We start from the raw sequence: 14,840 nt of genomic DNA on the forward strand, positions 1-14,840 counted from the left end.
TTTTTTTAATTTCTTTACTTATCTATTTGTAATCTTTTAATAAATAAATTTAATTAAATAATAAAAATAATAATTTAAATGATAATTTTTAATTTAAATTTAAATTAATTTTTTTTTAAAATTTATAATTATAATTTTTATTTTATTATTATTTTATTATTTTTTATGATATTTTTTTTAAATTTATTTTAAAAATTTTATCATTTGAAATTATAATTTCAGTTTTCTTCCATTTTTATCTTTTTAGCATTCTATTACGTATTCCTTTCCTTTACTTAAAAAAATATTATTTTTTCTAAAGTTTAATTTACAAATTTTTTTTTTCATATTTTTCTTCATTTTTTAACTTTTTAATGTATTTATTTTTTGATCAAAATTTAATTCAAATTAAAATTTTTTAAGTCACATTTATAAAATACCCTAAAAAAGAAATTGTAATTAATTTAATTACATTTTATTCTTTTAAGAAATATTTTTTTTTTAATTTTTATAATTTTAATTTTTAATTTTAATTTTCTTCCACTTTTATCTTTTTGACATTCTATTACATTTTTTTTATTTAAAATATTTTTTAAATATTAATGTTTAAAATAATTTAGTTATTTAAAATATTATTTTTAATTTCAATTACAATTTTAATTCTTATTTCTTATAATTAAAAATTATAAACTTTGTTCTTCAATTACAATTAGAATTTCTATTTTTTTTCAATTCTTTATCTTTTTATAAAATTTTTTTAGGCGATTTTTAAATTTTATTTAGAAATTTTTTTAATTAAATTAATTTTATTTTGAGAAAATAATTTTAAAAAATATTTTTATTTCAATTAATCTTTAAAATTTTATTTTTTTTTAAATTTTAATTTGTAATTCTTATTTTTTGTGACTTTTTAAAAATTTTAACTTCTTAACTTTTCATCATTTTTTAACTTTTTAATGTATTTCTTTTTTTATCAAAATTTAATTCAAATTTAATTTTTTAAGTCACATTTATAAAATACCCTAAAAATAAAATTGTAATTAATTTAATTTAATTTTATTCTTTTATGATATATTTTTTCTAATCTAATTTATAATTTTATAATTTTAAATTTTAATTTTAGTTTTCTTCCATTTTTATCTTTTTGATATTCTATTACGTATTTTTTTTCTTTTATTTAAAATATTTCTTAAAAATTTATATTTCAATTAATTTAGTTATTTAAAGTGTAATATTTAATTTCAATTAAAATTATAATTCTTATTTCTTAAAATTAAAAATTATAAACTTTGTTCTTCAATTACAATTATAATTTCTATTTTTTTTCAATTCTTTATGTTTTTATAAAATTTTTTTAGCCTATTTTTTAAATTTTTTTTGAATATTTTTAAAATAAATTAATTTTAATTTACGAAAGTAATTTGAAATAATATTTTTATTTCAATTAATCTTTAAAATTTTATTTCTTTTAAATTTTAAATTATAATTCTTTTTTTTTTATTATTTAAATTTTTTTTAAAAAAAAATTTTAGGACAAGTATTTCGAATGATGTTTTTCAATTAAATTTCAAATTTTTATTTCTTTCATATTTCTTTCTCTTTTTTTTATTTTCTATGATAATTTTTTTTTATTTCTTAAGATTTTTTTTGACATCTTTTAAAAAAAAATTGAAATAAAAAATCTAAATTAATTTTTTTAATGAATTACAAATTCAAATATTCATATTTTAAAATTCAATCAAAATTAAAATTTTAATTTATTTATTAATTTCAAACTTTTAAAAAAAAAAATTTCATTATTTCACGATTTTTTTCCTTTTTTTTTGGTGAAAAAATTTAAAAACGGCATTTTGAATAGCGTTTTTAAAGACGCCATTTCAATTGTCGTTTCTTTTTTTTTTTTTTTTTTTTTTTGGGATGATGTCATGTTGGAAAAGCCGGGTGACGTGGAAGAAAAAAAAACGCCATTCAAAATGACATTTTTTCCTTTTACATTAGTTTGGTAAATAAATTTGATTTTAAATTATTTTAATATTTAAATTTTTTTTTAATATTATTTTGAAAAAGAGCTCTTAGTACCGTCTGCGGAAGACTGCGGAAGATGGCAAAAGCTGTTGTGATTTCCTTTCTTCCACACCAAGGCAAATCTTATCAACCAAGGGCGTCCTATTAGCTAGCTTTCTTGACCCATCCAGTGGCTTGTCAATAGGAGCACCATGAGGCTACCTACCGATGAATGGTCCATCTCCTACTAAAGTAGGCTGTGGAATTTGGTCTGTCCGGTTTCAAAAAGGTCGAACCGACCAAACCACATCCCGCCTCCGTAGCCATGGATGCGTGACATGTGTCATCATCCGTAAATACAAGACAGGTGCTTGACCTAATGAAAAGCATAAATGATTTTAATCATTCAACATTCTGATCGGACCTACGACCTGCCTGCATGCCTCTTTTCCAAGTACAAGAAAATGAATGATCAAATGCTGCATTAGATAATCCATGAACATTGGACCTATCCATCAGACTCTAATCCATGGATGCCTTCTGGACAAAGGCCCACCCTAGAAAATTTGATTTTTCCCGACGCAAGAAATGGCAACTCCCGATGTTTTTAAACGTCACAAAATAATTTATCGACTCTTTAAAAAATATTAAAAAAGTATCGATAAATACGGAGTGGGAACAAATTTTTCCGATGCTTGCTATTAGCATCGGAATCTACCGACGTTTTTTATAGCGTCGGCAACTAACAACGCATCAAAGCATCGCCAAACGTTTTACAGTATGCCGATGCCTTTTAAAAGCATCAGTATGTCCTAAAACTGCCGATATTTTACTGCACCGGCAATTATTCCGACGTTTTTAAACGTCGACAGCGGTCTAATTTGAAAAAAATAATCTAAAAGTAATTCAAAAAAACTTATATAAAAATTTATAAACCTGTTCAACATTTATCAGAAAAATAATCTAAAAATAATCTATGCAAGAATGCATAAATCTGTTCAAAATTTATAAGAAAATTCAAACACCAACATAAATGTAATAAACACTCCATATAGTATATCATAATTAATACATAAATTTATCCAAAATTTGTAACAAAATTCAAACATCAATATAAAATCATAATAAATACTATATGATTAAATAAAGTCATAATTGCATTGTCCATCATGTTCATAAATTACAATCCACAATCAAAGAGAAGAAATCAAAAGAAATTTATAAGACTAGAAAAAATATAGAGATATCGGGCTATCAGTGATCCATAAGAGCATGATTGTCGTCGAATACACGATGGTTGGAATTATCGAGAGCCTATAATAAAGATATAAAAATTTTAATACTTGAGAATATCAAAATCATAACATAAATTGAATGATTAAGTGTATGAACAAATATAAATATAGTAAGATATGTATCTTAGAAAAGCCCACAAACATCTATAACACGGATGTTAATTGATCAATTAATGTGAGTCCTCATAGTGGATATCATATTGTCATAGCTTTGTCTAATCATCTCTATCCATACCTCCACCTGTGCCGGCACCTACATCTCCACTCGTATCTACAACTGCTCCTCAATCTATGTCTGCACCTACTACTCAATCCGAGCGAGCCTCGAGTCCATCAAACTCTAATCCAGCGATGCCTTTTGAATAAAGGGCCAAGATAGAAATTTTGATTTTTTCCAACGCAAGAGATGATAATTCTTGACGCTTTTAAGCATCATAAAATAATTTACTGGCTCTTTAAAAAGTGTTGAAAACATGTCGGCAAATGCAAAATGGAAACAAACTTCTCGATACTTGCTCTCAGCATCGGGATCTGCTGACATTTTTTATAGCATCGATAACTAATGATGCATCAAAGCATCGCTAAATGCTTTGACTCTAAAACTGTCGATGCTTTATAGTGTTGGCGATTATACCGACACTTTAAAGCGTTGGCAATAATTTAATTTAAAAGAAAATATAAAAAAAAATTGTATAAGAATATATAAATCCATCCAACATTTATAAGAAAAATTATCTGAAAATAATCTGTACAAGAATATATAAGTCTATCGAAAATTTATAAAAAAATTCAAACACCAACATATATAGATGTAATAAAAACTCCATATAGTATATCATAATTAACACATAAATCTATCCAAAATTTATAACAAAATTTAAACATCAACATAAAGTCATAATAAATACTATATAACTAAATAAAGTCATAATTATATTGTCCATCATGTTCATAAATTATATTAATCCACAATCAAAGAGAAGAGATCAAAAGAAATTTATAAAACTCAAAAGAAGCATAGAAATATCGGACTATCAATGATCCATAGGAGAATGATCGTCATTGATTACACAACTGTTGGAATTACCGAAAGCCTATAACGAAGATATAAAATTTTAGTAGTTGAGAATACGAATATCATAACATAAATTAAATGATTAAATATATGAATAAATATAAATATAATAAGATATGTATCCTAGAAAAGTCCACAAATATCTATAATGGGGATGTTATCTGATCAATCTGAGTCTTCATAGTAGATATCATAGTGCCATAGCGCTGTCTGATCATCTCTATCCATGCCTCCACTTGTGCCTGCACCTGCGCCTCCACTCATGCCTATAACTGCTCTTCAATCTATGTCTACACCTGCTGCTCAATCCGTGCTTCCATCTGAGCCTCAAGCATATAAATAGCTATATTGCTAGAGCTCTTTCTAGCATCCTAAGTATATCGGCATACGTCAGATAACTAAGTGAGGATGACTCCACTCCATAACCCCTTACTCGATGATAATGATCCAGTTCTAATAGCTCTGTCATCATCGAACCTTAACACGACTGGCCTCCATAGATGTTGAGGACTCACCAATCGCTCAGCAACAAGAGATGAGCTCTTTCATATATTCAAAAAAAAAAATATTAATTTTTTATTTAAAAATAAAATTATAAATCATTGCACTAAATTGTTATCAATACATATAAATACATCTTTTGACTCATCAGTAACAAAACGTCTATCTCAATGAATACATGAGTCATCTTGTAAAACTTCATCTGACCAGACTCCCTCCCATACTCTTCCATCTATAGAAAATATAAATTTTATAAAATATATAATCTATAAATTTTAATTAACAAACTCTAAAAGTTTTAATAGAACCTATAAGTATCATGATATATGATGCATGATATATTATACGCAGTTTCAGTAAGAAGCATGAGAATCATATATATATATATATATATATATATATATATATATATATATATATATATATATATATTCTAAAATATGTTAAAGATTTTGAAAGAAGCATACGAATTTTTATCTACATCACGCATAGCTCTTGGACCTCGATGCATGAGGAACAGACAGAGCTGCTCGTGTAGCTCTATCAATATTAAAATATGCCTACAAAACCAAGTAAAGTATATGATATGTATTGTATGGATGATTAATCTATATTAGTAATTAACATAACATAAGATATATGATAAGTGTATACAATTACCTATTCCCTATTGAAGAACTAATAACAAATAAGCTCTCTCCACTGATGAGAATCTACATCAGGAGGACAAATATGAGCAACATCATCCTCCGCGTGCCAATCCCTCTTTCTTATAGTTCTTCTTGAGTATTGGCTTAAATTCTTTCCATTTATGATTGAGGGACTTCAGCACCCATTCACAGCTATCTGGAGGAAGTATGAGTTTACTCTAAAACAAAGCAAAGAAAGATATTTGATTATTAAACAACATAATTAATTGATTATAAATAATTTAATCTAAATTATTACACCATCTTTTTATATGTACTATGCATACAATCTCAAGCTTATATGTAGGAAATATATCATACCATTCGCGTAGTTTAAAGGATGCAACTGATCTTTCTGCATAACAGTACCTAAAAAGTTTGGCAATAATGTGGCAGCCTTATTGACAGGCTGCCCCATCTAGTTGCATTGGATGATAATCCTCTCATCCTCAACTAAATACCAAATATCTCTAGCCCATATAGATCCACGTCTAATTCATACTTTTTCGGGTGCATCTACAATAAACACATAAAATGAAAAAAAATATATTACAAATCAATCAACCTAAACTAATATTAAATCTTAATAGTTATGGATATATAATATTTCTATTAAATTATCCTGACATTTGGTGGCATTATTTTTTTGTCTTTCTTAGCATAATAATAATAATAATAATAATAATAATAATAATAATAATAATAATAATAATAATAATAATAATAATAATCCATGGATGTCCGGCTGCACCAAATGCGGATCTTGTAGGATTTATTGTTGGAAACCATGTGAAGTGGAAGCGAAGTAGACATTTTCGTTCGTCTATTCTGCCACGTGAATTGCATTGCATGAGATAATAGTTTAAAGTATTGCCTGGGGGCCATGCCTGCCACAATGGCCACCGCGTTTCCCAGTCAATATTGATGTATTGCCATTCCAATCCCAACAATTTAATATTAGAGTGCCTCTGACAAGACCAGCAATCGCGAAACGTTTATAACATGCATGCATATAGAGTATTCCGTGTTACGTGCACTCCCTGGAGCCTTGACCTTTGCGAACGAGGTCGGGAAATAAACATCAGGGTGCATGAGCTCTGCTAATGGCAACATATCAAAACTCACATGGCGGACACCTAACGCTGGTACATCAGCTGTAGTCAAAATTTAACACAGTAACTATGGGTTCAGTTGAACAGTTTCACACTTGTTGTATGACATTTTTAGGTTGAGACTTCTATGATATTCCAGTATTTTTGTTCAATCAATATACAGAAAAAGCGCAATGATTTCATAATACAATTCTTATTAAGGAAAATTATAGGGAGTGAAAGGAATTTTTTGTCATATAGATGTGGCATTCAATCACCTCTGTCTATCAAAATCTTTCTTCTGAGATACATTGAGATTTAAGTTTGTGCAATCGAAATCTCAACGTATTTTTTTTTTTTTTTTTTTTGGGAAAAAAAGGAGCTTGTCGGCATGATTTAATTTTGCCTGTCACTACAAGAAAGGTTATAGGTCAGCAGCAAATAAAGCTACTACATGACTAGTTTCCGTGAACTCAAATGTGTTTTTTCTCCCCCCTTCTTCATTTTGTTAAAATAACTTGGGGGCACCATCCACCTAGATCACTGTTCTCTTAAAATCAATAGGTCCTCGAACGGATCACAATCTAAATTTATGCTCACCTCCCATCTAAAAATCCCAACATATATATATCAAGGCATGCCAACTTAGCACTGGTGACAAAGGTTGTGAAGGATTTGAATTATGAAATCCGTTGAAATTTGTTATTTTACTAACTAAAGCTTCTCAAAAAGTTCTAGTTATAGAAAAACTAGATTATTTATTTTAGATAGAAAGTGGTGCCAATTACAAAACATAAGAAAGGAAGGTGGTAGCTGTTACAGCACATAATTAAGAAAGGAAAATAGCAAGAAATGCCTGACAATTTAGAAGCTACAAAAACGTAGTAGAGGACTATTATTGATAATTGGTTTTATTAGAGAATGCACTTCTTATAACTTTTTAAGATCTTATCATAATTTTTTTTTTCTTTTTAACAGAAAGGGAATTAAGAAGCTCATTTTTTTTTTTTTTTTGGGTAAAAGGTCAATTAGGAGAGTCATTCACATACACTATAATTATGTAGCTAGGTTTCAAAACTTGGAAACACACCATTCAAAATGCAACAAAACCTCTAATTACTAAGCAAAGAATAGGTTCATATGTTATTGCATGTTCTAGAGGGATGCTTTTATTTTATTTTTTTTTGGTACAATTTTTTTCCATTTTGATGACTTAAGCAATTAATTGTGAGTACTTTTCAGTCCCTTAATTGCATGTGTCGTTTTACCGGTGGTCTCTACTCTCTAGGTTTCCCACAATGACAAGCTTGGCTGTTGGAACGTGGCTTCATGTGATCTGACCAACATATACATTCCCATGGTTCCCTTTTTTTTGACTCCTCCGTTTGTGGGAGTTGTTAGGTTTTTAAACGAGTCTTCAAGAAGGGCGGCTCACGTCCATAGGATGAAGCAATATTCTCTGGTGTTAGGTATTTAATCTTCGTAATATCTAATAGTATGTCTTAGCCGCTATGAGGTCCCTATCATTCAAATCATGTGGTTGACCAAATCTGGATCCACCTTTCGAACACTTAATTAATCAAGTAGCAACCATGCATGTTAGTTTATAATTTTCAACAAATTAGCCTATATTATGCTTAGTCATGATTCCTTATGAAACCATTATATAAAGCTTTTCTACTCTCAATTTAGACGGATTTTGCGGATCTAGCTACCCAAGATACTAGTGAAGTTTTGACACACTACGTATTCCAATCCTCTATATGAAAAAATTAAAAAATAAAAATAGTATAAATAGGAGAACAGATCCCCTGTGGTGTGCGGTTAACACTACAAAATCCCGTGCAGCACTTGATGGATGCCATCAGAAGATGGACTACCATTAAACAAGGTGCCCTTGCATGTCATGCATGATGTACCTTGTTTGATGGTCATTCATCTTTTGATAGCTACTATTAAATGCTACATTAGAATTTATGGTGTGCTATTTACACCACAAAGGTTCTTGGATCTATGGATGGGGCCTTAAGTGGAATGGCTCATCTTTTAGGTTGTCCCTGCATTTTAGAGTTTTTTTTTTATTTATTATTTCTTGATAAATGTGGGAGCGTCAACATATATAAAAGTGGAAGATACTAGACTTTTGACGACTCAATCACAATATGAGAATTATGTCATTTTATTTAAAAGAACAGTACATGACTCTACATATCATTAAGTTTAGAAAAAATATTACATTCAAAACTTAAATAAAAATTATACAAGAGGAAAAAATCTCCTAAGTTGCTATAACAGTCATGCATGTAGTCATAGCAGATTTTTACGATTTCTTGCCAAGTTGATGAAGAGGTAGAGAACCGTTTCCAAATTTATGAAGATTTGGAGAATCATTTTGATCATCTATAATCATAAAGGATTTTTCTGATTTCTTATCAGATTGATGAAGATTTCGAGAACCAGCTTGATTCCCTTGCCATTAGGCATGACTACAGCATAAACAGCATTAAGGATCAATTACGGCTAAATCCCACTAAAGTCTCGGGTTGAGAGAACAATTAACGGGATCTTGTGAGTCGCCTTCATATATATGCATGTGCATGGGCATGCATGCAATTCGTGGGGGTCTAGATTGGATCCGATCCGAAGAGTATGGTCATGGGGCACGCAGGTTCGCAAGGCTGCCTCAAGGTCAAGGTGGATGGTGCAGTTTTAATTTGCAATGATGGGTAGTTTTTAATTATGATTAGTTTTTAATCTCATTGGACGCTCTGATTTCGAAAGACGTGGACAGTGTAACGCCATTTCTATTGGACCAGCGTCACCAATCAGACCTTGACATATGTTGGAGTTGTTTGCAAAAAAGGCCTGTCAAGAAAAACGGGCTAGATGTAACATAGACGGGATCAACTAAATGAGATCACTTGAGATATTAAGTTGTGAAATTATGGGGAAAAAAATATTTCGAGATCTCAATCAACATATGGAATCAAAAAAAAAAAAAAAAAAAAAGAGAAAGTGAAAGAGAAAAGTATGATATATGATATAATTATCATTATTTATTATTTTAGGATGTCAATTATAATACTTAATCATTAGTATGCTTTAGTATTAGACCAACCAATGCTCATAATCACGTCAATTTATACGCTCAAGATTTTGGGCACAAACAGAATCGTACTAGAGACATCCCTACAGAATGACCGAAAAAGTCAGGGAGGGAGAGAGAGAGAGATTTGCTGATAAATAATAAGGCCAAAGGTACGGCAAAAGGCATGAAGCAAGGATCCTAGAGACATCCACTACAAAATGACCAAGAGAGAGAACAAGGCGCAGAAGGCACAAAGCATGGATGTCAGCGATGTCCACTATACGATGACTGAGAGAGAGAGAGAGAGAGAGAGAGAGAGAGAGAGAGAGAGAGAGACTCTGAAATGAAAATAGTAATAAGCGATTCTCCTTCTAATTGTTTAGTTGAAGGAAGATTCATATTCATTTTAATTATTAAAAAAATAAAAATATTTTAATTATCTAAAATTTAAATTTAAATTTTTTATATTTAAATTTTATTTTGATTTTGATTTTGATCATAAATATATTGAGAAATATAATCATTTTATTTTTTATTTTCATTTAGAAAGAAATACATAGATATTTTTTAATGTTTGACTTATTTACATTTGGATCCTAAAATAAAAAAGGTTTAAAATAGATTCCAAAACTTTATAAATATAACAAAGAGTCCCAACTGCCTGAAAAGGAGTAATAATTAAAATGCCCTCAGTTCTTTTTAACGAATTTGAAAGGGCTCTAACAATTTAAAGCCTCTATACACTGATCAAAATGTGCTTCAAATATTGGCATTTATAAGGGGGAGAGGAAAATAGCAATTTATGTACAACATATAATCGATGAGATTGATTTGGATACAGTAGAGCCACTCCTTGTACTATCATCCATCTAAGATATTGATGAGGCAGCTACAGAGCAACAAGAGGAGGAGTAGGGGCAGCACAAGGGTTGGATCAGAAGCAAGGGCAGCAACAGAGGCATGATCAGGAGCAGGAGCAGGGGCAGTAGCAAGAACAAGATAGAAGGCCTAATGAAAGATCTATGGATGAAGAAAGATATGACATAATTAGTTCTGACAGTGATCATAGTCAACCCTTGAATGACTTCTTAGATTATGATGAGGAGGATGATGAATTGTTTAAGGAGTTTGTTGATGATTTAGTTATTGAACCATTTAATAATTACATCCTGGAAGTCAGGGGCAAGCCAATTATCACTTATTCGAAGATCATTAGAAAGCTTCTGATGTAGAGATTTTGGGCAAAGAGGTAAGCTGTTTGAAAGTACAATGGTCCTATATATCTTAAGATTCAAAAGAAAGTTGAGTTAGCATAGCTACAGGCCATGCAGTGCTATATCACGTGAGATAGAGACAACAGCTTTGTGGTCGACCATTATGATTGTACCTATATTGTTGATCTTGAGAAAAAAATTTGTGAGTACAGAAAGTTTGAGTTGATTGGTATATCATGCTGTCATGTATAGCGGCAACAATCATATTCTCTAAGAAAGAAGTTGATGAGCAATATATAGATCATTAGTATACCAAAAAGTTTTTCATGAGAGTATACAAGGTTGTTATCAATTCTGTATTTGGAATGCAATCATTGGAGTCCTTTTCTTTTGAGCCACTAGATGCACCTATATATAAGAGACCTCCTGATAGGTCAAAAAAGTCAAGAAGAAGGAAAGAGGATGAGATGTAGGATTCTCATAAGATAAGAAAGACTAGAGACACTCTTAGATGTAGCAACTATAAGTAGTAGGGGTACAATGCTAGGACTTGCAAAGATCCTAAAAAGAATAAATCCCCTACGAAAGAAGCTTCTAAGAAAGGGGTACTTATACCTAAACAAAAGAGCACTCTATCTGATGGTACATCAAGAAAAAAAAAGTTCAAGAAAGATAATAAAAAATATATATATATTTTTTTGTAAAAGCTCTTATCAAATTCATAAAATCAGACATATTTTATTTGCATTTTTAGATAGCAACAAAGACTAAACAAGGAGCAATAGTATTAGCCCCGATACCACCACCAACAGTAGTAGCAGCAGCATCAGTAGTACTAGCATCAGCAGCACCAACACCAACCCAATGATCCCATTGGAGATCTTGACATCACATTTTGTCCTACTTTTCTTGATGTGTTCAGTATTGTTTATTTTTGAAGATGTTTATGTGCTAATACATGTATAGATTCATTGTATGGGGGGATATATAGCTGATACATAGGTTTTTATTATTTATATGCTGATACATGTACAAAGCTTTTTGATATTGCTTTGAGCATGTGGAATGATATATAGCTTTGTTTTGTTCAATGATAGATACAATTATACATTTTTTTATTGTTTAATAACTGAAACATATACAGAACTTTATTTTATGTTGCTCTGAACGTGTTGACTAATACATTGCTAGCTTTTGCCAACTTTTCAATTAAAAATATGTTTGAAATATAGCCGATACATTGATACAATCGAATATATATTTGTGTACGGTGGAAATGATAATCGTTTAGATTATACAACTGATTGAATGGGTACGAATGAAAGTTTGGGTTGTATGGATGTATATTGATGATCATGTGAATATGTGTGGATGTGTATAGGTCATGATTGTATGGACTATAAACATAAATGATAATCATGTGAATGTGTATAAATATATACAGATATTGTATGGATTGTTGACAGTTGTTGTTCAGTGCCTTAATATGTATGATTGTATATGGATATTTATATGGACTACAAATAAAAATGATAATTATACGAATATGTATGGATATATATATACAAGTGATTGTATGGATTACATGTAGAAATGATATTTATGGATGTATATATTTCTCTATTGCATAGACAAGTTATTCACTATTGCGATATCTATTGAAATATATTTTCCAGTGTTGTTATTGACCATAGAAAAGAACGTATCATGATATCTAAGATACTAAAAAGTAAATACACCCATTTATTTCTTAATAAAATGGGTTATATAAAGATCCCAAAAATTTTGACTACATGCGTTAAGCCCCCAAAATTATGCTAAAGAGTACTAGAATCCCAAAAATTTCAAAATATTATAGTTTGTGCCTCCCCTGATAACTATTTTGTATAGATTGAACGGCTTCAGATCTTCATCTCCAATAGTCTACTTCAATGTCAAAAGTGTGCTAACAATACACATGAAGCACATAGATACCATACCAAATAATTTTTCCATCCTCCGTAGACACGAAGCTTGGCCTTTAGGTTCTTATTTTTTTGAATTAGTTTATTTATGAGGTCTTTTGTATATGGTGATGGTGGGAGATTATACCATTGATAAAACTTACATCATATTCTTCTTTTTCTGTATTAGAAAATTAAAGAAATGGGAGGGCTATGGATAATAAAAGATCAAAGGGAAATGAAGAGGTTCGTTACCTCAAAATAGAGCAGCCAAAAAATCTTCAATCATGATTAGCCGTAGCCCATGAGATCCTCATGGATGCGCTCAACCCATAATTATAATATATTATAGTATTTTGGTTGGAGCATTAGGTGGAGGCATAGCTGCTACTAATCGAAGTTATTATGATCTAAGTTCTTCTCTCTCTTTGATTTATGCTCTTCTTTCTATCTTCTGCATGGTTCTTTTTTCCGTCCGATCTATACTTCTTTCTCTCTTTTCATCTTTTTTCTCACTTCTTTGTAAAGAATGGAGAACAAAAAATATGACTAAAAAATTAAAAAAAGATGATGATCATGTATATGTCATATGATTCTTCTTTCTCTCTACTCTATTTTGTATTAAAATTAAAAAAATTTAAAAAAATATTTATAATATTTTATAAGATTTAATTTCTTATGTGACACTTGCATCGTTACATACCCTAATGAAAAGCGGCAGCAGGGATTCTTTGTAGTGTTTATAAAATTTTGGGATCTATTTTGATTTTTTTAAAGATCTAAATATAAGTGTGTGAAATTTAAAAAATGTCGCTGTATATTTTTTTATTTATTCTGATTTGGATTGATTATAAATTAAATGCGCCCTTGCGGATAAATGGTGATGGATCCAGGAAAGGGCAGAAGAGGGCGGATCTCTGACCGGGTCTAGTTCCCTACGGATAAACGTCAAAAGTCGTCAAATAGAAGGCTGATGGAGACGATCATACCGCCGTACATGTCTCTTTTTCACGCCCCGGTTTTTGGTCGTTTTCAATGCGCTGGCCCTGCTCGCCTTGGAAGTGGGACAATCCCAAACGAGCCCTCGCCATGGCCCTGCGCTCCATATTCGTTTAAGATGCCTGTAATTTAAAATTGTCTTTGTCTTGTCTTCATTTGTCTTGTCTTCATTTGATGGAAAAAAATTTAGTAACAAGCAGACTTGAAGAGCAGCAGAATTGATTGGCTACAATCTTGAACTGAATCAAAACTCTTTTTCTTTAAAAAAACCTAATGCATGCTGAATTCCAATGGTTGCATTTAACTTTTTTTCTCTCAATCTTGATAGGTAGCTGGAGCCCCCTCCGTTTCAGTGAAGATGACTCCCATCCTAATTCTATATGAAAACAAAAAAGTCTGTCTCATAATAATTAGGAAGAGCACTTATCCAAATCAATCCTATATTTTTTTAAAAAAAGTCTCTCTCATAATTCTTAGAAAGAGAGCACTTCTCAATTAAAAGTTATTGAAGACTTGCAACTTTAATCTGCAAGATTCTAACTATTAACAACTTTTCATTAGCATAACGTTGATGTTTTGTTATTAAGGTGATTTAAATATTACATACCCTAAAAATATTCTGGGTAATATTCCGCATAACTTCCGGGCATTTCTCAAAGTGTTTTTCTTCTACGTATAAAGAGACAAGGGGAGCATGGGACAACAACAGAGATGCTGAGAAAATTAAGGAAAAAACAAAACAAAAAAAAGGGAAAGTAGAAATGAAGAGCGAAAAAGAATATCAAAAGGAAAAGAAGAAGAAAAAGAAAAGGCAAAGAAAGAAAGAAAAACAAAAAAGGGAAAAAAAGAAGAAGGAGAAAAGATAAATTTTATGACTAACTATTCTTTTTGGATGCAGGTTTTAATTTCAGTCGTTGGTTGTTTTTATGCTGTTAATGTTGCTGTTGTATATTCATACTCCT

The sequence above is a fragment of the Elaeis guineensis genome, chromosome 7 (genome assembly GCF_000442705.2).
Source record: "Elaeis guineensis isolate ETL-2024a chromosome 7, EG11, whole genome shotgun sequence".
In the NCBI taxonomy this organism is placed as follows: domain Eukaryota; kingdom Viridiplantae; phylum Streptophyta; class Magnoliopsida; order Arecales; family Arecaceae; genus Elaeis; species Elaeis guineensis.